At 43.6% G+C, this 24,984-nt stretch overlaps 1 non-coding gene across 1 annotated transcript; it reads right to left on the bottom strand.

Moving 5' to 3' along the window:
- Positions 1–23,911: 23,911 nt before the first annotated feature.
- LOC115935711 (small nucleolar RNA U13) lies at positions 23,912–24,015 on the bottom strand. Its single transcript, XR_004071329.2, has one exon. It is a non-coding gene; the product is annotated as a small nucleolar RNA U13 (small nucleolar RNA).
- Positions 24,016–24,984: the final 969 nt, after the last annotated feature.

Below are 24,984 nucleotides of genomic sequence, written 5' to 3'. Positions count from 1 at the left end.
AAGTAGTATTCCATTGTATGGAGGTACCACAGTTTGTTCCATCCTTTGCCTATTGGACATTTGCTTTTTTTTCCCTCGAGTATTTTGCCATTATGAATACAGCCACTGCGAATATTTATATGCAGGTTTTTGTGTAAATATAAGTTTTGATTTCTCTGGGATAAATGCCAGGAGTATGACCATTGGGTCGTATGGTAAGTGTTTAATTTTGTAAGAAACTGCCAAACTGTTTTCCATGGTGGCTGTACCATTTTACATGTCCACAGGCAATGTATAAGAGATCTAGTTTCTCTGCATCCTTACCAGCATTTGATATTATCACTATTTAAAATTTTAGCTATTTTAAGTGGTGTGTAGGCATATATTTTTGTGGTTTTAATTTGCAGTTTCCTAATGACTAATGATATTGAACAACTTTTCTTGCTTATTTGCCATCTGCCTATCCTTTTTGGTGAAATATCAGTTCATGTCTTTCAGCCATGTTTTAATTTTTTTTTTACTGTTGAGTTTTGAAAGTTCTTTATATATTCTAGAAGATGCAAAATGTTTGTCAGATATTGGCTTGCAAATATTTTCTCCCAGCCTGCAGGTTGTCTTTTCACCCTCTAAACAGAATCTTTCACAGCATGAAACAAATGGAGGCTTTAAATGGCCGTTTCAGAAAAGCCTGACCTAGCCTTGAGAGCGTCGGACACGGTCACTCCACCGGTTCCTGCTCACGAGGGCAGATCACGGGTTTAAATCCCATTTGGGTGTGCTAATTCAGCTTCACAATAGCTCACCCACCATGGGCTTAACGCTATTCAGTGGCCACAGGTGAGTGTGTTTCAGGACATCACAAAAAGATAAGCTGAGAAAGAGTGGCCCACCGCTGCCAGAACAGCTTGAGGGCAAGTCCCCACTGACCCCGAAAGTGAGTCAGTTGCATCACCCCCTTAGAAACCTGGAAAATGCTTCATCATCGGTGTAGAGCGAGAGCCAGCATTCAAAACGCCAGGGGGCTTATCAGGCCATTTCACCACAACATAAAGTAACAGGCAGACTTGAATTCATCTGGCACTGTTGACCAACACAGAGAGCCAAAACACACACGGAATTCAAAATCAGAAATAACCCCAAGTTTGAGTCATCCAATGTGCTTGTCTACATTGATTGCACTCACCAGATAAAAGTCCAATGCACTCTGCGGGGTGAAACAGCCTCTGCCTCAGGTTGGGAGTTGCTGCCATGGAGACCACAAGAGTGGAGATTTTCTGACACACAGAAAGGAATGGATTATAGCTCCTTCTTATGTAAATTTCCATGGAGGGGAAAAAAGATTAAAAGGAAAATAATTCTGCTTTAGTCATTTTCCTTTAAGGTGATAAGATCCTTTGATTCCATCGTGGAGAAGAAGGCAACAGCTGTTTGTCACAAATGGTAAGACATTTTATTTGACATTTTGCAGAAACTCGATCTTTAGCTGTAATTTTGACCTAATGGTTACAGTGAGTTGTTTTTAAGAGAAAGATAGATTTTCTTGAAGCCAATGGGCCTCAGACATGAAGAATGAAGAACTAATTGTACTAACCTCAGTTTCTGAAGTGGACAGGGAAATCTTACCTTCCTGCCTCTCTATGTTCAGGCTGAGTGGGTCAGAAGGAGAGTGGATTAGGTAAGAAAATTTATCAGTATTATTTAGTGAACACTGGATTTATCCTTTTGCATTCTGGCTGTAGTACCCAACTTCCACATGGCAATGCACCCTCACCTCAGCCCTCCGCCCATGTGGTCCCCTTGCTGAGCACTTTAATGAATGACTGCATCTCATTTTCACAGCTATTTGATGCACCTGCTATTATTACTCTTATTACCATTTTCCAGTGGGAAGCTGCTTCTTGGGCAGGGTGGATTTCCATCTGTGTCTCCTTTTCGGTGTCGAAAGCTGGTAAGTGAGGACACCAGGATTGGAACCTGGGTAGTCTGAGTCCAGAATCTCTATTTTCAAGTCTTCCTGCTCTCTGCTTCTGGCAAGTTTGATGTCCACTTTTGATCTTCACCTACATTCCAGAATAATAGCTACTTTTGGTTGTTTTCTCAGCAGCACAAGAGAAGTGTGGCGAGATTTTTAGGTGAGTCATCTAGAGAAGTTAATCTTATTTTGGGAATTCTACTGGCAGCTTCAGGTGGGGAAAATTTTGTTATTTTCTATCCTCCTCTAGGTTCTAAAAGAAAGGGAAAAAAGATGGTGAGCATAGAAAGATGTGACTGTATTCACTATTCACCCTTTGTCGGGTGATGAGTAAGCAGCTTGCAAAAGCAATGAAGTTTGGAACAATCCAGAGAACCAAACTTTCAGCTGCCAGAGATGGCACCTGGTATCCTGGGTACATCTGCCTGTAGGGCCCAGAAAGAGCTGGAAGCCAAGTGCATGGATCAGGTCTGTAGGAAGGTGGGAGAGCCAGGAATCGAGTGTCAGGGGGGCATTTATTACCCATGGAAGCAGGTTTTTGTCAATTTCGTTCACTGCTGGATCACTAACACCTGGACTGGTGCCTGGCCAGGTGGTGGCTTCATAATCATTTGTTGAGTGAATCAATGGATGAATGAATGAACAGCTGTAGCAGATGCTAGCAGGGCTTCCTATTTCTTCCATCACCATAAAGGTGAAAGACATCATAAACGGGAATTTAGACAATCCTCAGAAATTTTCAGCTTCCATGTATCTTGACTTGATGCTTCTAGTAGTTATATTTATTTGTAATTCAATCTTTCTTTTTAAATAGTTGACAAAGTGTGGTGGCTCACGCCTGTAGTCCTAGCACTTTGGGAGGCTGAGGCAGAAGGATCACTTGAGCCCAGGAATTTGAGACCAGCTTGGGCAACATAGTGAGACCTCATCTCTTAAAAAAAAAATTAGCTGGGTGTGGTAGTACACACCTGTGGTCCCAGCTACTTTAGAGGCTGAGGTGGAGGATTGCTTGAGCCTGGGAGGTTGGGGCTGTAGTGAGCTTTGATTGCATCACTGCACTCCAGCCTGGGTGACAGAGCAAGACCCTGTCTCTAAAAAATTAAATAAATAATAAAAAAATTAAAAAGTAACTCCCTTTTCTTTATTTTCAGGCTTCCTTCCCACCTGCTAATTCAAACACTTTACAGCCAAAAATATCTTACCTTGATCCTGTTTCTTTCTCTATAACCTCTCTATTTCTGTTTCTTTCAACCAAATTTCTTAGGTCATCTATAATTTTGTTTCTACTTTTTCTATGCATGCCTCAATCCATTGCCAACTCCTCAACCTGCCCCAAGTGCCCATAACTCCACCAAAAGTAATTCTAACATTTTACCAATCCAATACATCACAGTTTTTTATAAAAAACTTAAGAAATATACTTTAGTTGAATTTGAAAGAGTTGCCCACTTGTGTTAAATATTTCTTTCCTTGTGTCTGGGATATCATTTGATTCTGATTCTATTCCTAATTCTCTGACCACCCTTTCTTCATAGATTTCTCTTCCTTTGTTCAGCCTTTCACATACTTGGAGTTCCATCCTCTGGTGATTGTTTGTCCTGTTCCATACATTCTCCTTATATGAGCATTGTGTTTTAGCTTATGAATGGTCACATGACCTAGCCAGGCCAATCAGAGTCTTCCATGAGACTTTTGTTTGTTTATTTATTAATTTATTTATTCTTCCACATGCCATCTCATTTAACCTGGGACTTTTGTCAGAATTATCAGGAAAGACATTCTTCTTTCTTTGCAACAGTTGACTTTTAGGATCACAGTAGTCTGGGGCTGCCAGGGACCACGTTCTCCATCAGCAGAGAGCCTGGCTGAGAACAAAGTCAAAACATGGGAAAGCAGGATGGAGAGACATACTGTCATCATGTTACCCCTGGATCTAGCCATATTTGAGGCTTAAACTTATCCTGGACTCTAAAGTTATGGAACTAACATATCTTTTTAAATAATTTAAGCAGGTTTGAGTAAGATTTCTGACACTTGCAACCAACAGTCCTGAAAAAGATACCTCTACTCAGTCTTCCTATTTCCAATCTCATAACTCCAACCCGATGCTGCCAGAAGGAATGATATGAGATACAGAACAGTTAGTGCCATTGCTCTGTGTAAGACCTTTCAATGGCTCTCCGGAGCCTATTCAGGAGCATGAACTCAAAAGCCTTAAGGGAGCAGGCTGATGGCATAACTGAGGGAAACAGTCCAGGTGTAAGATAATAGAAAGGGGGAGACCCAGTGTTCAGCCCTGGAGTATGCCCTGTCTCCAGTCATTCATACTCAGAATGCAAACCCCAAGTGCCTGCCAATCAGAACGTGTCTGGAGGTTGGATTTGGCCTCCAGCCTCCAAGTTTGCAAGCTTTGGCTTATGTTGCAAGTTTAAGCTCCGGCAGACAGCCCTGGAGGCCTTTGTGACCAGGCCTCTGACACTTCACAATATTCGTTTCCTGTCATTAGATGCTGTAGTGACACTAAGTTGGTGCCCACATCGTGTTCTGTTACAGTCCTATGCTTTTGCTCATGTTGGCCCTTTACCTGGGACCTTGGCCCACTCCATCCTTTCTATCATGATCTTCATCTCACTAAATCCTATTTGTTCTTTAATATTCATCTCAGGTTTCACCAGCTCCAGGAAGCGCCCTCTTGATGAGACAGGTGCCCCTCCTCCATGCTCTCATGGCCTGCTTTATGCCTCTCTGTCATTGCTCCTGACATATACGGCAGACCATGTTGATTACTCACCTACAACCATTCCTCCTCCTGCTTACTTGCTGGCAGAATTTGCCTCTCTCAACAGAAGCTGAAAACACCTGATATTCTCTTTCCCAACCTGCCTTATAGCTAAAGTCTGGGGATGTGATTTAATTCTTCTCAAAGAGATAAGATGGGAAATCTGCCAAGGAATTCTTGGCGAAGTTTCCTCCATGACTACAAAGGAGTGATCTTTTTCATGTCTGCCATTAGACGTAGTTTTGTGAGGATGTGATGGTTGGAGCTACAGCAGCCACCTTGAAGCTATGAGGGGAAAGCCAAGAGAATCATAGAGGTGGTAAACTGGATCCCTGCCATTCCTGAACTGCCGAACCAACCTGGGAACATTCTCCCCCAGATTTTTGGGTATGTGAGATATAGTAATAACCCCTGATGCCTAAGTCACATTTTGTGTGTGTGTGTGGGCAGGGAGAGGGGGTGGTATTCTCTTACTTGCAGGCAAACACATTCTAAATGATTCAGCATTCAGCAATGTTCACATTGCCTGTGCACTTTCTCTTCTATTATTCTGTAAGTTATTTGTGGGGATAGATGATCTTATAATCTCTGGTCTAGCATAGAGTCAGAAGTCAGTAAGTGTTCACGGAAATACTTTTTTTTTGCATAATTTTTCCACTGAGAGCTCCAGTAAAGGGTGAGTGCCAGATAACATCTGTCCCATTTTGGAGATAGCCCCTGAGTGTTGGGGAGTGGAAAATATGTCAGGGAATGTTATATGACTAACACCCCAGGATTTATGGGAATGAAGAATCTGATACAAGTGTTACATCATCTCAGTGGAATCGACTAGTGCTACTCAAATTGTTTACTCAGACTTTTCTTTATGTGAAAGCTTACTACCAAGCCCAGCATGTATGTCAGATAAAAGTGTAGTGCATTGGTTAGAGAATGGAAGGGATGATGAGGTGCTTACAGTCCCCCTCATCCATGCTGGGCCTGTCTCCTTTCTTGGTGTGATCCTTGCAGCCCCTTTTCTGACCTCCTCCCCTGGGTCAGACAATTAATGCTGCTTTTATGATCTTGAATCCGTCAAACCCCTTGGTCTTCCCTTGGTCCTCAGCTCTTTTATTAAAAGTTGGAGGTCACCATTAGCCTTTTGGAGGTCTTGAGATTCCAATTTTATTGGGATATTTAGAGCACTGCACCAGCTTTGGCTAAAAATGGTGCAGCAAATCAAAAAGGCAAAGCCATTTTGAAGAATCTATTTGGCAGTCCCAGTCCTTCAAGTATATACATTTAATTTTATGGTTTGTTACACAAATTTGTTGAATTTTTCATACCAAAGGAAGCCTTTTGTATTTTGGAAAGCTCTGTAAACTAAGAGCAGACATTCTTATATGGCATTTGGGCTCTTTTGTTTTTTTTTTTTTTTTTGAGACAGGGTCTTGCTCTGTCATCCAGGGTAGAGTACAGTGGTGCTAACATGGCTCACTGCAGCCTTCACCTCCTGGCTCAAGCTGTCCTCCCACCTCAGCCTCCAGAGTACCTGGGACTACAGGTGTGCACCACCACACCCAGCTAATTAAAAAAATTTTTTTTGGAGATGTAGGGTGGGTCTCACTATGTTGCTCAGGCTGGTCTCAAATTCTTAGCTTCAAGCCATTCTCCCACCTTGGCCTCCCCAAATGCTGGGATTACAGGCATGAGTCACTGTGCCTGACCTCTTTTGTTCTTAATAAAGGGGAAAAAATCACTTGAGTTTCCAATATTGACTCACAGAGAAGACATTCCTCTTTCACGTTTCTACACACTTGTTAACATAAGTCTGAGTCTTCTCAGATCTTCAGACTCTGAAATTTAGGTAGTGGAATCAGATCTTCACATGATCTAGATCTCAGAGTTTGAAAGAACAGTGCTCTCAGGGTGGAGGGTTTGTGCGGGGCGGGGTGAAGGATGTTATGGGGATAGCATCATACCTAGATCACTAATGATCACATGCAAAAGGCCAGTCTCTCTCTGTCTCTGTCTCTCTGTTTTCTAAAGAGGAGGAGATTATATTGTATTTTCAGTTTTTCATGGCCACTGGCTTCCCTTTAGCTTCAGAAAAGTAAATTTTAGTATCTCAGCCTGGACGAATTGCAACCCTGACCAACCAACTACCTGATATACTCAAGCTCTTGGCTGAATTGCCCTCACTTTTGTGAATCCTGTCTCTTCCCTGAGGCAGCAGCGTTCCTGAAGCCCTCTCAACCGCAGTCTGTTCTTTCTCCAAGATGTTTCCCAAGATGAAAAGATGCTGTCGTTTTCCTTTTTGATTAACAATACAACTCTGAGATCTTTACACTATTTTCTTCATGTTATAACTCCTTTGCAGCCCATAAAACATCCCTCTACCTGCCCTTTCATCCAACAGATATTTACTTTTTATTTGCCAGATATTGTTCTAGGAGCTGAGGATACTGTAGGGAACAAGCCAGGCACACCCCTGTCGGCATGGAGTTTATATTTTAGCTTGGGGACAATAACAAACAAATAAATACTAAATATAATGTCAGATAGTGAAAGCACTATGAAGGAAAATTTTGGTGGCCATGAGAATGAGCCTCTGGGATCTCATGGTGCAGAGTGTGAAAGTGACTGAGAATCTCGGCAGCTGCCTTTGGGAATGCACCACTGTGTTTGCACTGGGACTGGTTCCCCTCAATGTCCCAGTGTGGCAGGGACACTGAGGCAGACTTGGGATTTCTTGATGGGAAACTTTGGCTTGAGTACTCTCTGAAGGCCTTGCTGGAATTTTTGTAGAAGTGTGTTCTAGTCTGAAATCCTTCCTCTCTCCCACCCTCCTTTCCTTCCCTCTCTCCTTCACTTACAGGCAGATCTTCGCTGCAGTTTGACAGCTCTCCCAACCAGTCCCAGTTCACTCCCTTCATTTTCTCATATGTGTTTCCTCTAATAAAAGTTTACATTTTTCTTTTTTTTTTTTGAGATGGAGTTTCACTCTGCCGCCCAGGCTGGAGTGCAGTGTCATGATCTCGGTTCACTGAAGCCTCTGCCTCCTGGGTTCAAGAGATTCTCCTGCCTCAGCCTCCCAAGTAGCTGGGACTACAGGCACCTGCCACCATGCCTGGCTAATTTTTTGTGTTTTTAATAGAGACAGGGTTTCACCATGTTGACCAGGCTGGTCTCGAACTCCTGATGTCAGGTGATCTGCCCGCCTTGGCCTCCCAAAGTGCTGAGATTACAGGTGTGAGCCACCGCACCCAGCAAAGTTTACATTTCTTATTCCATTCTCAAGCTGACACAAGACTAATGCAAGAATAGAGAGTGATGTGGAGTGGGGGCTACTTTAGATAAGTGGCCAGGGAAGGTGACATTGTTTAGAGACTTGATTGGAATGAGGAAATGATCAGAGCAAACCCCTGGGGGAGGAGCGTTTAAGTAGAGGGAAGAAGGAAGAGCATTCATCCACTCAGAGACTTGGGTTTCTGTGGGTTCCCTTCAAAACTGCTGAGGGGCGGCAGTGGGGCTGGGTCCCCTCCAAACTTGCTCCCACCATCTCCCTTCCATTTGGAGGGCTCTGTCTTTAACCACTTTGCATATTTGGCTTTACCTAAGATTTCATGTGAACAAAGAGTTCCAGCTTTAAAATAAAAACACTCTGGAAATCACTGCCCTGGAGGCACTCTGCGATCTCTGCCCTGTTTTATGACTCTGTCAGTTCACTGGCCGTGCAGAGAATGGGCAGTGGAAGAAATTACCTCTATTTGGAAGCCTCATTGTTCCACCGAGATACTGGATTAGTGTGAGGCAGGTGTAGATAAGGGGAATTAGAGTAACTGATTAAAGGACTTGATGCATGGACTCTGGTAGAGAGGGTGGGGCAGGATCATTTGGGGGCTTTTCATGCTAAGCTCAGAAGCCCTGCAGTTGGACAGCAGCCAGAGGAACTGGCATATATCAAATAGACAGACATGGACAAAGGATGGCTGTGAGCACTAAGGTTTGGGGAGGGAGTGGGAGGTAAAGGGTAGCCTCCCATGTGAACCGGAGAGGAGTTTCTGAGGCAGTGGAGGATAACAGCTGTGCTCAAGGACTTTGGTTTCAAAGTGCAAAATATTAATATTGCCCAGAAGAAAAATGATAGAATTCACCTGTTACTGGTGATTGGTAATCGAACGTATAAAAATTTCCTGGCACTTCGTTAGTGACTTCTTTGGTGGTAAAACTTTATCTCTCCCTCCCCCACCCCCCAAGTTTTCAGAAGAAGGACACTGGCAGCCATAATGCAAAGACTGACCTGGATGTGAGAGGTTTTTTATTCTGTCCTTTTAGGCTGGGTAGGGAACATCAGCATTGCTGATAGGGAAGTGAATGTATAACACACTGAAATGAAGGTGTGTTCAGCCAGTGAACTCAGGGAATCCTTGAGGTATGTTTTAAAATCAAGTTTGTTTATAAATGAGAGGTTCGACTCCAAAGCCTTAAACATACAAGAGTCTGTTGTCTCATATAAAATATTTTGGAGATGGGTAGTAAGTACAGGGCTGCTAAGGCAGCTCCATGCATTATCAGAGATCCAAGAACCTTACGCTTTCTGCTCCGCCATGTGTACTTTCCATCCTCAAGGTCCAAAATGGCTGCTAAAATTCCTGCCACTACATCTGGATCCCAGGCAGCAGGAAGGAGAAATGGAAGAAGACCTGTCCTGTCCCTGAGACAATGCCATTCAGCATGTTCCATACAATATCTCTGCTTATTGATCACTGGCCAGAACTTGACAGAGATGAACAATGAGGCTTTTTTGTTCTGCTTTTTATGTTCTGCTAAAGACAAAAAGAAAAAAAAGCATATGTATTTATAGTCTACTTGATTTTAATAAAGGATTGAGTGCAGCCTAAGGCATGTGCATGTTATCCTGTAGGTAACAGGGGCCACAAATGGGTTGTGGCTAATGGAACATGGCTGAAGGGTCTGTGCCAGTTCTGAGCCTCAGGAGGCACTGCTGTTTCTTCTTGCCCTTCTGGGACTTTCGCCATGGGAAGAACCCACAGTCTTGGGGTCTTTTTCAGCCTGGCTTCCAGAATGAGATGCATTCTGAACATGAAGATGGGGCAGATCTGAACTTGACCCATCACCTGAAGCCAAACTGTCCAAACCACCTCTCAAAGCTATGAGCAACAAATAAATGCTTATTTTGTGCGCCTCAGAGATTTGTAATTGATATACAGCATCATTGTAGCAGAAGCCTGTGAATTCCCCTGGTAACTAGATTCCTCTCTGTTCTCTCATACTGTGAGTGCTAGACAGGGGATGTGGCCAGTCCTGCCTGTTCAGTATACCAGGTGACCCCAGAGATAGTGGGAGGGAAATGCCACACAGAAATGTCATTGCACAAAAGAGAAATGCAGTGCTCATGTGCATGTGAGAGCTGGCACTCAGGTGAGCACCAGGAATGGTTTAGCTCAGGGACTCTCAAACTCAGCACTACTGACATTGTGCTGTGGGGGTCTGTCTGGTGCATGGAAGTTAAGAAGTGTCCCCGGCCTCCACCCACTAGATACCAGCGGCACCTCCTCCCTCCCATGATGTGACAATCAAAAATGTCTCCAGACATTGCCAAATATACCCCGTGTGGCAAAATCACTCCCAACTGAGAACCACAGATTTAGCTGATCTGGCTTCAGTTCTTCTGATAAGACCAGAAAATGACAACTAATGACACCACTTATTGAGCATGTACTGAATTCCAGGCACTTGGTTAAGCATTTTCAGGAATTAATTGAATTTGGAAGGTTTATGAATGAGGAAGCTCAGGACAGAGAGAAGTAACTTGCTCCAGTAACATGTTTAGTCCACGGTGGAGCTAAGGCCAAGCTGTCTGACTCCAGGATTTGTGCTCTTGACCATACTCTCCATGCTGCCTCCCCCAGAAATTAACCCCTTGAGCGAGTCAGGAAAAGATGCATCGACACAAGTGTTATTCTTGTGAATATCACTTGAATTCTGTACGTGTGTCTTATAGTAGCAAAAACAGCGTGGGCTTGTTCAGGTGCGATTCTCGCTACCCTTACATAGCTGTGGAATAACCTCGATAGTCACCGTCGTACTTCCCTGCCTACCTGAGCGGGGCTACACAGGCTGCAGGATGTATCCAGCCTCTTCAGGCCTTTTCTGGACAACTCAGTCCTACTTAGTGAAAAAGTGTTTCGAGATCCTGCACCTCTTTGATGATAGAGATAAAAAGCCTTAAAAAGGTTTCTACCCATTAGTCTAGCAATTCCACTTCTTGGAATTTATCCTTAGGAAGGAATCAAATATGTCAAATCAAACAAAGAGTTATGCATAGGATATTTGATTTTAGTGTGATTTGCAAGAGCAAACATTGAATACGATATTGGGCAAATAAATTACAGCATGTCCAGATGGTGGTATGTTCGACTTGTAGATGAATATTTTCTTCCAAGGGAAAAACTTCATGATATATTATTCTTTGAGAAAAAAAAAGATTTGAATACCATGTAGCATATGATCCCAATTTTGGAAATTGTGTATATATTACACCATCATATTGAACAAGCAGGGACTTGTAGGATGCAACAGAAACGAATCGTATTTTTGGTCTCCACTGTCTTGTCAAGCTTGTTCTGCAGTATTTATTCTGCTCCTTAATAAAAGTGGGGCAAGTTCTACGACGTCTTTTGTCGCCCTTATCTAAGAAAACATGATCCAGTTACTTCTTCCACAAAAACCCAGTCTCCATTGGTAATTAATATGCCCATTCCAGGACAAGGACCCAAATCCTCCCATCGACGTTGCAAATGAAAATTTCCTCCCTCTCCCAGCTTTGCTGCATTAGGCTGGCGCCTGCAGTGAGAAGGGGTTGTGGGGCTGTGCGCCTCTATTTGCTTCACCTGGTGCTTCCATTGTCCCTCCATACTCCCCCCACCCCTTGGCTTCTCCAGGATTGGCTAGGACCCCTTGGCTTCTCCAGGATTGGCCAGGGCAAGAGGGGAAGAGAGGAGCGAAGCGGGTGGGAAGAGACTCACTCTGCTGGTGGTGTTCCAGCCATCTGGGGTTGACAGATGACTCACCTCATGGGTTCGTTCATGGGTAATTTGCAGCAACCGCCTCTTATCTGCCTTTGCCTGACTGGGAGCATGCATCTCTTCTGACCGTTCCTCCACTGCTTCTCCCTCACCCCCTAGCATCTGGCGCCACACCTCCCAGGCCAGTTCTGCTCCATGGGAAACTCACACATGCTTTGCCCTGACAAACTCGGGAAAAGCAAGTCTCCCTCAACGCGATCACCTCGTCTCACTCCACCTTCGGCGCAACTGGCCTGCCGCCATCTCTCGCCCTTTAAATTTCTCAGGGTGAGCCAGACATCAATCGATGGAGTCTCCCATGATCCAGGGAACATGCTGCAAGCCTTCCAGGAGGTCTCATGGAAGCCCCTTCACCTAGGCTTGAGGTGGGAAGAAACAGCCTCTCCCCAGAAGGGTGGGGAGTGTAAGGATTGGCAGCTCTCTCCCCAAATTCTTGTCTAATCCCAGCCCAGCTCCAAATTCTTTTTTTTTTTTTTTTTTCAGACGGAGTGTCGCTCTGTCACCGGGTCTGGAGTGCAGTGGTGCGATCTCGGCTCACTGCCAGCTCCGCCTCCCGGGTTCACGCCATTCTCCTGCCTCAGCCTCCCGAGTAGCTGGGACGACAGACGCCCGCCACCACTTCCGGCTAATTTTTTTGTAATTTTTTTTTTTTAGTAGAGACAGGGTTTCACTGTGTTAGCCAGGATGGTCTCGATCTCCTGACCTCGTGATCCACTCGCCTGGGCCTCCCAAAGTGCTGGGATTACAGGTGTGAGCCACTGCGCCCGGCCTCCAAATTCTTTAAAGTTCGGGTGGTGGATAGCTTGGGGTCCTAAAACCTGTTTCTGACTACCTCCTGTGTAAGTCTTTGTGGTCTTTCACTTTTCCTTAGAAATGGGGTGCAGTCACTCTTGGTGTCTTGGAGCCTCGGCTGATACTAAAACAGAACCTGTTTTAACACACTGTTTTGCACAAACACAGAATAAAGAGGCAGACGGTATGCCTATCAGTCTTGCAGAGGCCTCCGGGAAAGAGAAGATGGGGAACTGGATAGCATGATTTCCAGGGTTCCTTCCAACCCAGAGATTGCACGGCAGGCTGGCAGGGAATAAGAGAAAGCATTGGACATATTCCCTGACTGTGCTATTAGAGAGACAAGACACGCACTAAGCACCCTGGTAGCGGATCATCACAAATGCTCTTGATGGTAATATAAATGCAATAACAATAAGTATGAACAGTCAAGCCTTGAACCGTTTGGAATGAGCTTTATGTCTCAGAGAATAGGGAGGAGTCAACTCACTGTTGTAGAAAGTTGCTGAGAGGAGGTAGATGTCAACTAAACTTGGTGTTCTGAGAAAACGCCTTTAAACCTCCTTGGCCTCTCCTCCTGGGCACTTCGCACTTGTTTGTTCTCCCAAATGCCTCCTTGCCAGGAAATCAGTCCCAGTCCCTGTAGTTGGAGGTAAAGTTGTCATCTACTTTTTGCCATTGCACTTTATCTACACTCCTTTTGTGCATCTTGTCTTATAATTGAGTGGAAGCCTCAGAAGGACAAGGGCTTCTTTCTTTACTCACAGTGATATTTCCTTTCTGGGCCCGGCACATGGGGACACACACATACACGCACACACACACGAACACGCACATGCACACACACGCACACACACATGCATATGCACACGTGCACACACATGCACACACATGCACACACATGCACACACATGCACATGAGCACGTTGATATTATTCTTTTGTCCACGGCACTGAGTTAGCGGTTGGCTGAGTCAGGGTTGGAGCTGGGTTTCTGGGTTTCCACTGCACAGCTCTTTCTACCTCCTACCCTGGACTCTCCACTCTCTGGCTTCCCAGGTCTCTGGGCACCAGGAGGCTGGAAAGCACTTTGCTGGATATTCCAATTCTGTTGGCATTTGTGACTGAGGACATGTGCCCAAATTCATCCTGTGTGTTTCCAACTCAGAGCCTTCTGGGACAGAGGTGCTCCCCAGAGGTGGGGAAAATGCAGCCGGGGGAGATGGGTCACAGAAATCTACACACCCGGCGCTGGTCATGCTGAGCAGAGCAGGCCCTCACGTCCCAGTGGCCCCCCCTTCTGTGTACATTTAATGAGCTTTTGGCTGCATTTCAAGGAGACCTGGCCTTGGGCATGGGGCATGGAAATGAACTTCTGAGTGAGCTCTCTAGGAGAAAAATAAAGGCCTGGCCTTGGGCCTGATTGGAGCCCCATGACTCTGCCAATGCTACGTAGAGAAAAAGGCAGTTGTGTTGAGTTACCGCATTTTAAAATAGAGGCTGTAAACCCTCTCATTTTATGGGTGGAAACCAAGGCTCAGAGAGGGGTTCTGATGCCCAAGTTTATGCATCTGGCTTAGCAGTAGATTCAGTCACCACTAGACTCTGCAGAGCCACTACAGAGGCCAGCTGGAGAGAGGTCTGAATTCCTGCCAATATTGTTCAGTGCCACCTCAACTTTGGAGAACTCCCGGCCTTCTCTGGTGAATTATAATAGCTGCTTCTGCACATCCTGCCTCTGCATGTATCCCTCTGTGAGCCATGTGTCCCTGGAGAGCCTGCACCATGTGTTTATCATCCCTGGATTACCAAGAGAGGGCCCATTGTGGGCCCACAGGGATCCCAGGGTGGGTGGGGCACTGGCACCAGGGCTGGCTTTTCCAAGGAAGTCAGGCCCAGCTCTTCCTGCCAATGCGCCTCCTTTCTCTCTCCTTTCATCTCCCGAGCCTCAGAAAGCTGAGCAGTTTCTGTTGAGGATACCATCCGTTCATTCTAGGAGGGCAGCCTGCCAGAAGCAGCAAAATTTCTGGCCCATTTCCCAATGCAAAGGACAACTGGGAAATGGCCTAGAACAGTGCCGTCCAATAGAAATGTAATGTAAACTATACATTAATTAAACATTTTCTAGTAGCCACATTAAACAAAGAAAAAAGACACTGGTGAAATTGAGTTTAATAATATATTCTATTTAAGCTAAGATATCTAAAACATCATTTCTGCATGTAATCAATATAAATAATTACGAATGAGATACTTTGCATTTTTTGATATTGAGTGTTCAAAATCTGGTATGTATTTTATACTTATGGCACATCTCAATCTGAACTCTAAATTTTCATAGAAAATATTTGATCTGTATTTCAATTTCATAAATGTATAATTGAAACAATAGAGCCATCTCTCCGTGTTGTTCTAAACATAAAGTTTTTTCAATAACTGAATTGTCTATTTAAAAACTTACATTTACCTTAATTAAAGTAAAATTTTAAAAAGGCAGTTCCTCAGTCACACTGGTCACTTTTTGAGGGTCAAACACAGGCTCTAGAAGGTGCAGAGGGAGCTCTGGCAGAACATGACTGAATCAGGTGTGTTAGGCTGTTCTTACACCACTATAAAATACCTGAGACTGGCTTTTTTTTTTTGGTTTGTTTTGTTTTTTGTTTTTGTTTTTTTTTGAGACAGAGTCTCGCTCTGTCACATAGGCTGGAGTTCAGTGGCATGATCTTGGCTCACTGCAACCTCTGCCTCCCAGGTTCAAATGATCCTCGTGCCTCAGCCTCCCGAGTAGCTGGAATTACAGGTGTGCACCACTGTGCCAAGCTAATTTTTGTATTTTTAGTAGAGACCGGGTTTTGCCATGATGGTCAGGCTGGTCTCGAACTCCTGACCTCAAGTGATCCACCTGCCTCGGCCTCCCAAAGTGCTAGGACTACAGGCGTGAGCCACGGTGCCCATACAAGGCTGGGTAACTTATAAAGGAAAGAGGTTTAATTCGCTCGCGGTTCTGCAGGCTGTTTAGGAAGCATGGTGCCTGCATCTGCTTGGCTTCTGGGAGGCCTCGGGAAGCTTTCAATCATGGTGGAAGGCAAAGGGGGAGCAGGCATCTCACATAGCAGGAGCGGCAGCAAGAGACAGTGTGTATTGGGGGGAGTGCCGCACCCTCAAACAACCAGATCTTATTGAGAACTCACTCATTATTGTCCTTGGTGCAAGGACAGCACCAAGCCTTGAGGGATCCACCCGCCGTGATCCATTCACCTTCCACCAGCTCCCACCTCCAACACTGGGGATTGCATTTCAACATGAGATTTAGACGGGACACATATCATCAGGGGAGAAAGCCCAATGGCCCTCAGGGGTGGGGGCAGCTTCGCTCATTGTTTTGGTGTGTCAAAATACACGTCTCACTTATTTTCCTCAAAGTTTCAGGGATTGAAGGCGGGTCGCAGTCATGGTGGAGGCTGGGCTAGCTTCCAGCACAGTCTTCAGTGGGATTTCACGTCTCTGCATTTTCAGCAGCACGGGGAAGTTTGGGCAGCACTGATTTTGCCAGGGAGACTGGGAGGACTGGTACTTTGGGGAGAGTCTCCTAGGTCCAGGGACCCCAGAGAATGCCTGCAGGGTGCGGAGGCCCCTTGAGCGGACAAGGGGAACAGCTGCTCCCCCTCCTGGGAGCCAGAGGAACAACAGTCCTGCCGGGCTGCGGTGATCATGGCAGGGCTGAAGGCAGCCTGTTCCAGGGTGGAGGCGGGTGGACAAAGGGCTGAGGAAAAGCTGCATCTTTTTTGAATTTCCAAGTCTCAGAACACAGAGGCCCTTGACTTTGGAAGTACAATGACATGAGTACAGAAAAGAATCTTAGAGAGCAAGATTATTTATTGCAGTTTGGCAATTTTCAAGTACAAAACAAAAATTATTTATTTTTCTCTAGATTTTGTTAGGAATCTGCAATCACCTTCAGAAAGACCTCACATGTGAAAATATACATTTTCAGAAATGACACATCAAATCCTCCAGTCACTTACTCTATAAGCTGAAATTATGTATATAGTACATAGTACAACAATGTACATAGTAAAAAATTCAAAGCACACCGTAAGTTACACAATGGAAAGTAAACATCCCCTCTTCCTCCCTTGGACATCTCTTTAAAATGTTCAGAGCAACTGGCAGGTAGTAGCTGCTCAATAAATGCTAGTTTGCTACATTCGAATGTTGTAGGTGGGCCAAAAAACTAACAGCAACATAAATATTCGATTAAACTGCAAACCAGTGGGGCCATGTGTGAGAAAAGGAGATGTGGCAGCCAGGTTGAGCGATGCTGCTTTGGAATTTGGTGCTTTTGAATGCTGTTGTTTTTGAATTTTGCTTTAAAAGTTATTTAATCCACATCCTCTACCAAACACTTAGAGAAGGCTCTCCGACTGTGCTCGTCTGGAAGCTTCTGGAAACAGGGTGCCCAGGGTAGTAGGGCAGGCAGGGACATTGTTGTTCAGGGCCTATGGCAGGCAAGTGGTGAAAGGGCTGGTCTTTGATGCAACAGACATGCACCAGGAAAGAGAAAGCTATGAGCTGTGTTCTGTCTTTGGCAGCTGGGTTACATCACTTTAGGCCAATTTAATCCAACCAACATTCAGGCTAGTGGATGGGATAAGAAGAGACAGTTTTTATCTTCAAAGTGTTTGCATCTGAGGGCAAGAAATGGCAACAAATCCACCTACTATAAAGTAATGCAGAGAATGATGGTCACTGATGGCAAATTTCCCTGGAGTCCAAAGGAAGGGTCAGCAAACAATGGCCCACAGGCCAAATATGGCCACCACCTATTTGTTTGTTTGTTTGTTTGTTTAATAGACTTTATTTTTAGAGGAGTTTTAGGTTCACAGCAACACTGAGTGGGAGGTTTGGGCAGCACTGATTTTGCCAGGGAGACTGGGAGGACTGGTACTCTGGGGAGAGTCTCCTAGGTCCAGGGACCCCAGAGAATGCCTGCAGCGTGGGGAGGCCCCTTGAGTGGACAGAGGGAACAGCTGCTCCCCCTCCTGGGAGCCAGAGGAACATAAATAATTGGGAGATTTCCCATTTATTCCTTGCCCTGACACATGCACAGCCTCCCCCATTATCAACTTCACCCACCAATAGGCACATTTGTTACTGCTGATGATTGGCACATCATTATCACTCATGGAGTCTATAGTTTACATTCTGGATCATTCATGGTGTACATTCTATGGGTTTGGACAAATGTATACTGATGTGTATCCACCATTGTGGTTTCATCAGAGTGGTTTCACTGCCCTAAAAATCCTGTGTGCTCTGCCTCTTCACCCCTTTCTCCCCCACCAACCCCTGGCAACCACTGATCTTTTTACTGTCTCCATAGTTTTGCCTTTTCTTGAGGGTCATGTAGCTGGAATCATACAGTATGTAGTCTTTTCACACTGGCTTCTTTATTTTGTAATATGCATTTATGTTTCCTCCGCGTCTATTCATGGTTTGATAGCTCATTTCTTTTTAGTGCTAAATACTATTCCATTGTCTGGATAGACCAGTTTATTTATTCATTCACCTACTGAAGGGCATCTTGGTTGCTTCCAAGTGTTGGCAATTATGAATAAAGCTGCTCTAAACATCCATGTGCAGGTTTTTGTGTGGACATAAGTTTTCAACGGTTTTGGGTAAATACCAAAGAGAGCAATTGCTGGATCATATGGCAAGAGTATGTTTAGTGTTGTAAGAAACCGCCAAGCTGTCTTCCAAAGTGGCTGTACCATGTTGCATTTCAACCAGCCATGAATGAGAGTTCCTGTTGCTCCACATCCCTGCCAGCATTTGGTGTTGTCAGTGTCCTGGATTACAGCCTGTTTGTTTTTGTAAATAAAGTTTTATTGGAATACAGCCATGCCCATTTGTTTATGTATTATCTATCACTGCTTTCATGCTACAACAGCAGAGTTGGCTGGTTATGACAGAGACAGAACAGCCATGAAAAAAAAGCCTAAACTATTTACCACCTGACTCTTTTCAGAAAAGGCCAATGCCTGGTCTATTGGAACAGCTATTTTCAATGGAGAAGCTGTGTAGGTGTTGGAGCGGCTCCTTGGAATGGAGAGAGTAGAAAGGGGAGCAATTCCAGACACAGGAAACAGAATGAGCAAGGATGGGGTGGCCTGGCCAGGTTGGGGAAATGCGGCGGTGTCAGAGACTCAGCTCTTTAGGCCTTTCCTCAGCTCTAGGCTGGAAGGAATTGAATCAATTTTTCCACAGCTTGTAGAAAAGACAGGATGAATGATGTCTGTAAATGCTTGAAGCAAGATATGAGAAAAGCATCCCTTCACCCAAAATGCTATTTCTATTTTATTGTTAAATGGATGCTAATTTTTCTGTTTTCCTTTTCTCTTCCCAGCCCAGTTTGCCAATTTCATCCTTCCTATTGTTTTGCCTTAACTAAACAAAACATACCAGACATACCAGCACAAACTGTAATGTGTTTACTTACAGAAACATATTTTCATTCTTTTTCAAATAGGTGGTTCACTCCTAGGTCCAAAATTCAAAAGGTTTAAAGAGCGTACAGAGAAACATTGCCCTTCTATTTTGTAGCCTTCCTGTTCTTCACTCTATAGGCAGCCAAAAGTACCAGTCTCTTGCATTGTATATTCTTCTAGAGATATTTTCTGCAGGTACAAATATTGGTGCAGATACTATTTTTCTTTCTTTTATCACAAATGATTATTTTATATGTGTATATATATATATATATCCTATCTATATATCTCATATATATATGGGCACCATTTTGCAATTAGCTTTTTTCCTCTTAGTAACGGTTTTAGAAGTGTTTCACATTAATGCATCCAGAGCTTCCTCATTCTCTTTCTATTCCTTTCTAGTGCTTCATCCTGTAGATGTATCCTATTATGTTTAAGTGTCTTAGTGGCAAATCAGGGCGGTTGCTCTCTTCCCCTTTCTTGCCAGCAACAAGCCCTGGATAGTATTTATTGCTGGGTTCAGCATATGGGGTCAATAGCAGCGGCTGGGTTCATGATGCTGATGGCTTTGAAACAGCTCTTTTGTGGCCCTTCGCAGGTGAAGCAAGAGAGAGAAGAGAGCTAGATTCCAGCAAGGTTCTTCTGCCTGCTTTGGCTGCTGGGGTGGGGTTTGGCTGCCTAGGTGCGATCGCCCTGTCCCTGTGATTTCCCTTCCTCAGGTTGCTGGTGGGAAAAGGACCTGTTGGAAGTTGAAGACATCAAGATCATTCTGATGTAGTGAGATCAGGGAGGCTCTATGGTGGTGGTGGCATTTGGCAGGTGTCTTAGCCATGGCTTTTTGATTGAAAGTTACAAACACCCATCTCCAGCTAGCTTAAGCAAAAAAGGAGAATTTATGGGTTTATGCAGGCAAACAAAGACATTTAGGACTGGTAGCAGATACCACCAGTTACTTACACAATGTGTATTTCCTCTGTTGTCTCAGTATGCCAGTTAAAAATACTCAGCTCTTTGGACTTCCTTGCAGTGAGGGGTGGCCATGTGACACTTCTGAACATTGAGATATAAGCAGAAGGATACAGGTTGGGTTTTCTGGGAATATATTATTTTTCTGATGAAAAGGGATACCCTCAATGGGCACATGCTTTCTGCCCTTCCAGTGTGGAATGTGGATATAACCCCAGAGATGTAGCAATCATTTTGGAGCATGAGGAGAGTCATGTGATGGGGATGGCGGAGGAAAATGGTCTTTGATGTCATCATGAAGCCAGAGCAGCAGAGCTTGTCCACTGGCCTTTTAAACATCTGCTACCCAAGAAAAACAAACTCCTTTGGCTAAGCTCTGGAATTGGGCTTTTGCTGCTCACAGTGGAGCAGAGGCCTTGCCCTAATTCAGGGCAACTTAATTCTGGCATTTGTATAGTGTCAATTCTCTCCATCTCTTTCCAGTTTATTCTCTCAGAATCCTCCATGAGGCAAGGGACATGGCATCAGCAACTCTGGGATCTATCTTGTCAGCTTCCAATCCAGGGGGAAGAGAAAGCTAGCTATTCCTTCAATTCCAAAATGGAGGGGAAAACTCCAGGGAAGACATCTGATTAGTCTGTCTTGAAGGATCTTCCTTGAATCAACCTCTGTGGATCAGAGGATGGGGTAATATGATCAACCACATTACCAGATCAGCCTACCTGGCAGATGGGGTAGGGAGCAGTTTCCTAAAGGAGGAGATGGAATATTTTACCAGGAGTGGGAAAAGGCAGGCAGGCAGATGAAAACAACAGATGGTCCTTCAGCAGGCGCTGAAGGTTTAGATGAGTGGAGAGGAAAGGCAAGGTGATTTCAGGGGGGTGGTCACCTCCTCAAAGAAGCCTTTTCGGACAGCCTGACTTAGCCACTTCTCTCTCCACCCCATCTACTCTTGCTTCCCTCATGGTAGTACATGGCACTGTCTCTTCCTGGCAGCTTTGAAGGTGGGCACTTCTTCTGGTTGATCCTGTATCCCTTCCTCCCATTACTAGTATGTGGCAGCCACTCATTGTTTAGAGCAGTGAGTGAAGGGACAGGAGGAACAAAGACACAGAGGAAGAAAGTCACAAGAAAGACTTTGGTTTGCTTGGAGTCTTGAGTGTATGATTAAAAACCTAGCAAATCCCAAGATTCTTAAGGTGGGTTAGGGTTAGATTAGAGTGGGACCCGGAATGTCAGGCTACGAAGTTTGTGTGATGGACAGTAGGGAGCCATTGAACTCTTTTGAGCAGGGGAGTGGCAAGGTCAGGGCTGCTGCACTCCTGTGCCTTGTTCCTTTGACCTCCGGCTGCTGTCTTTCTTTTCCATTCTCTGGTTTCTCCATGATTCTTCTTGGTCTGGTTCTTCATCTGTCTTGAACACCTTTAGCCCATGTTTCCCACCCCTGCTTTTTTTCTCCCCAAACTTCTTCACCAATCAGTTCTGGGCTGATTCTGTTCTGTGTGCCAGGGAGAGGACAGTTTACCCCGGCTGGTGCCAAGTGGGTGTCCTTCCCAGGAAGGTTCCATTTGAGCAGCTCTTGGCTGCCCTCTTCTGGGCACTGGTGGATATAACCACCTGCTCTTCTGGAACTGGCTGGAAAGACTCCAGTCGCAACCTTGCCTCATGATGCGACTTCTGCCTTTTTGTATCTGCCCACCAGATCCCCTTTAATTACTTAAAATCAGTAAGATTTTTTTGAGTGCCTACCAAGTGTTTAGATTTGTCTGGCGATAGCTACATATAGAATGCTTCCGACTTCCCACTGATCTAGATATTGTTCATCGTGGGATATAAGCCTTGCATAAATGTCAGAGCACTTCTTTTGCTAATTTACATGTCTGTCCTATTTATTTGACTGAACTGAGGTCACTTTAGTTTTGAAAGCCGTTGAAGAGGTAATGTGCTTGAACTTTATAAGTATGTAAGGCTTACGTATTTATATTCCCCGGAGAGCATCTTCCCCCATAAATCACACCCTGATGCTTTCATCAAAGTACAGAAGTCTGTGCACATATTTTTATTATTCACAATGGAATTAAGGCAATGCCCTAATTAATGATTTTGCTAAGAGGCAATTGCTGTTTCCAGGGAACTCGGACCTGTAACATGGATTCGAAGCCATTCCTGGGGTTTTTTGAGCTCATAAAATGACAGATACACATCCCAACAGGACATCTGACTGGATTCTTGGCCTCACTGTGGGTGATAAAAATACTTGATTCTGAACAAGTTGCTTTCCTCAGGCCAAAGGCTAATTGCTGTCCCATTCTGGTGAGCAGGCTGTCACTCAAACGCCTAGGCTCTGAAACCTGTAATCTCTTCACGGTGCCAAGACGACATCTTCCTTTCCTGGATCCGCATTTGGAATTCCCTCATTCCTCCATTCATTCAAATCCAGCCCATTTTTTCAAGACCTATTTCTAATCTCTTTTCTCTGAGATCCCTTCCCTGCATCCTGACTTTTCTTTGTTCTAAACAATAACACTTCTGTAGTTTGCGGCATTGACTTAGCAAAAGTCATGTATTATCTTGCAACATCTTTTACTTTTTAAATAAAACCTTATTTATACATTTTGTACTGTCATTTAACTTTACAAAAGTTTATGTTTCATGTCTTTAATTGGATCATAAAATCCATAATGCCAGAAACCATATCTTACACTTGGTTGTTTACCCCACAGAATGTTGAATATTTATTGCTATGTATTCAATAGATGAGCAGCAAATGCTCTTGATTGGTGGGTTGTTGTATCATTTGCCTGTCTTAGCTCTAATTAGTATACTTGCCTGAGAAATTATTTACAAAAGACAGATTGGCCTAGGCCATCATTAACACTTTTCTGGAATATTTTCATGCATTTAGATGCTTTGCAAAATGTATTGCCCAAATGGCACCGTGTGTCTATGTGTGCACATGAAAAAGAGAAGCCAAATTAAAATCATCCTTTTAATTTATCGTTGATGCATGATTATTTTAAAATTTAGTTTTAATTTTGATTAACTTTATACACATACATGATTTTCAGGGTTAAATAATTTTAGAAGGCATAGTGAAAAATAATAGACTCTTCTCTGACCCAGCATTTCCTGCTTCCTAGAACAACACATTCAGCTCCTGCAGCTGGTTGTTTTGGTATTGCCTCCATGTCACTGGTATATGCTTATAGTGCTCCTTCTTTTTTGCCTAACGCTTTAAGCATTAACTGTTAGCCTCTCACTATCTTAGCCCTCTTTTAGCACTTCTACCATGCCCCATCATGCACGGTTACTGAACCCCCGAACCCCCATGCTCTTACTATCCCACTACTGTTATTTCATAATTTTGCTTAGGTTAATATTCAGTGTGTATATTTTCCTGTCCCTATAAATACACTTCACAGCTGAAATGTGCTTACTTTTATTTTCTTGCACAATCTTTAGGTTTTCCTGGAGTTAATAGTTATATTGTTTTTTATTCCTTTGTTTTGTTTTCTATCACTAATTCACTCCAAACTTTCTCCTCGGTTGTTTAAATTTCCTCTCAATACACTCATTCACATCCGGTATTCTAACAAAGCCATCTTTCGATCATCTTTCCTGTACCCTACAGAGCTGCTCCAGCCTGGACTAGTTTATTTCTAGGCTGAGTACATGGCTGTACTTGGATCTCCCTTTGCCTTTATCTCTGGGATTTCCTTTGCTCTTTCTTGGATTGATGTTCTCATTTCCCAGACTCCATGTCTTCCTCTTTCTTGCTTTGCCTCCTAATTTTGGACTTATCTAGTAGCTTCTTCTTCTTCTTTTTTTTTTTTTTTCCTTTTTCACATCAGATGGGAAATGTGCCAACGTCACAACAAGGTTTGAGGGAGGCACATCTCATGCTCGGACATGAACACCCGATCATCATGCTTATGAACTACAAAAGGATCTCCAGTATGGGCTCACGGCAGGTAATTGTTTTGAGACTTATGTCTGAAATGTTTGTATCCCACCCAAATATTTAATTGTTAACTTTGATAGGTGTAGAATTCTAGGCTAGAAATAATTTTTTTCTACAGAATTCTAAAGTCATTGTTACATTACCTTTTTGCTTCTACTGGGGCTGTTGAGAAATTCACAGTCATTTTGGTATTTTGAGCAATCATTTTTACCTTTTTCTGAAAAGTTTTAAAATTCCCTCTTTTATGTCTATTGTTCTGAAAGTTTAAGATGATGGAACTTGGTGTGAGTTTATTTTTATCTATTGTACTGAATATTTACTGTACCTTTTAAGTCTAGAAACTAATGCCCTTCAGTACTGATAAATTTCTTGGATTATTTCTTGTGTCCTTTTTCTTCTATTTTTCAAGTTCTTTTTCTGAAATTTCAGTTACTCAGTTGATGAACTCCTAGAATGATTTTCTATATTTCTTATCTTTTATATCGTATCTTCCATCTTTTTGACTTTTTATTCTACTTTCTAAGAGATTTCCCTAAATTTATCTTCTAACTATTTGACTGAAATTTTCATTCTGGCTGTCAAATTTGAATTTATAATTACTCTCTTGTTTTACAGTTGTTTTCCTTTCGCCAGAATATTGTTTTTATTTAATAAATTACAATAACTTCTCCTATTTGTCTGAGGATGTTGATGATAGTTTCCTTTTGAAGTTTTTATTTTCCTGCAGAGTTTTCTATAAGTTGCTTTTTTTTCCCCCATAATATTTTGGCCTTTACAGTTGACCCTTGAATAACATGAATTTGAACTGCCTGAGTCTGCTAATATGTGGATTATCTTCTGCTTCTGCCACCCCGAGACAGTAAGACCAATCCTTCCTCTTGCTTCTTTTCCTTAGCCTGTTCAACGTGAAGATGACTAAGGTAAGGACCTTTGTGACGATCCACTTCCACTCAATAA

Source organism: Gorilla gorilla, chromosome 7 (assembly GCF_029281585.2).
Source record: "Gorilla gorilla gorilla isolate KB3781 chromosome 7, NHGRI_mGorGor1-v2.1_pri, whole genome shotgun sequence".
NCBI classification, from domain to species: Eukaryota; Metazoa; Chordata; class Mammalia; order Primates; family Hominidae; genus Gorilla; species Gorilla gorilla.
Note: the sequence above shows the minus strand (reverse complement) of the source record. Positions and strands in the feature narration are given on the sequence as shown.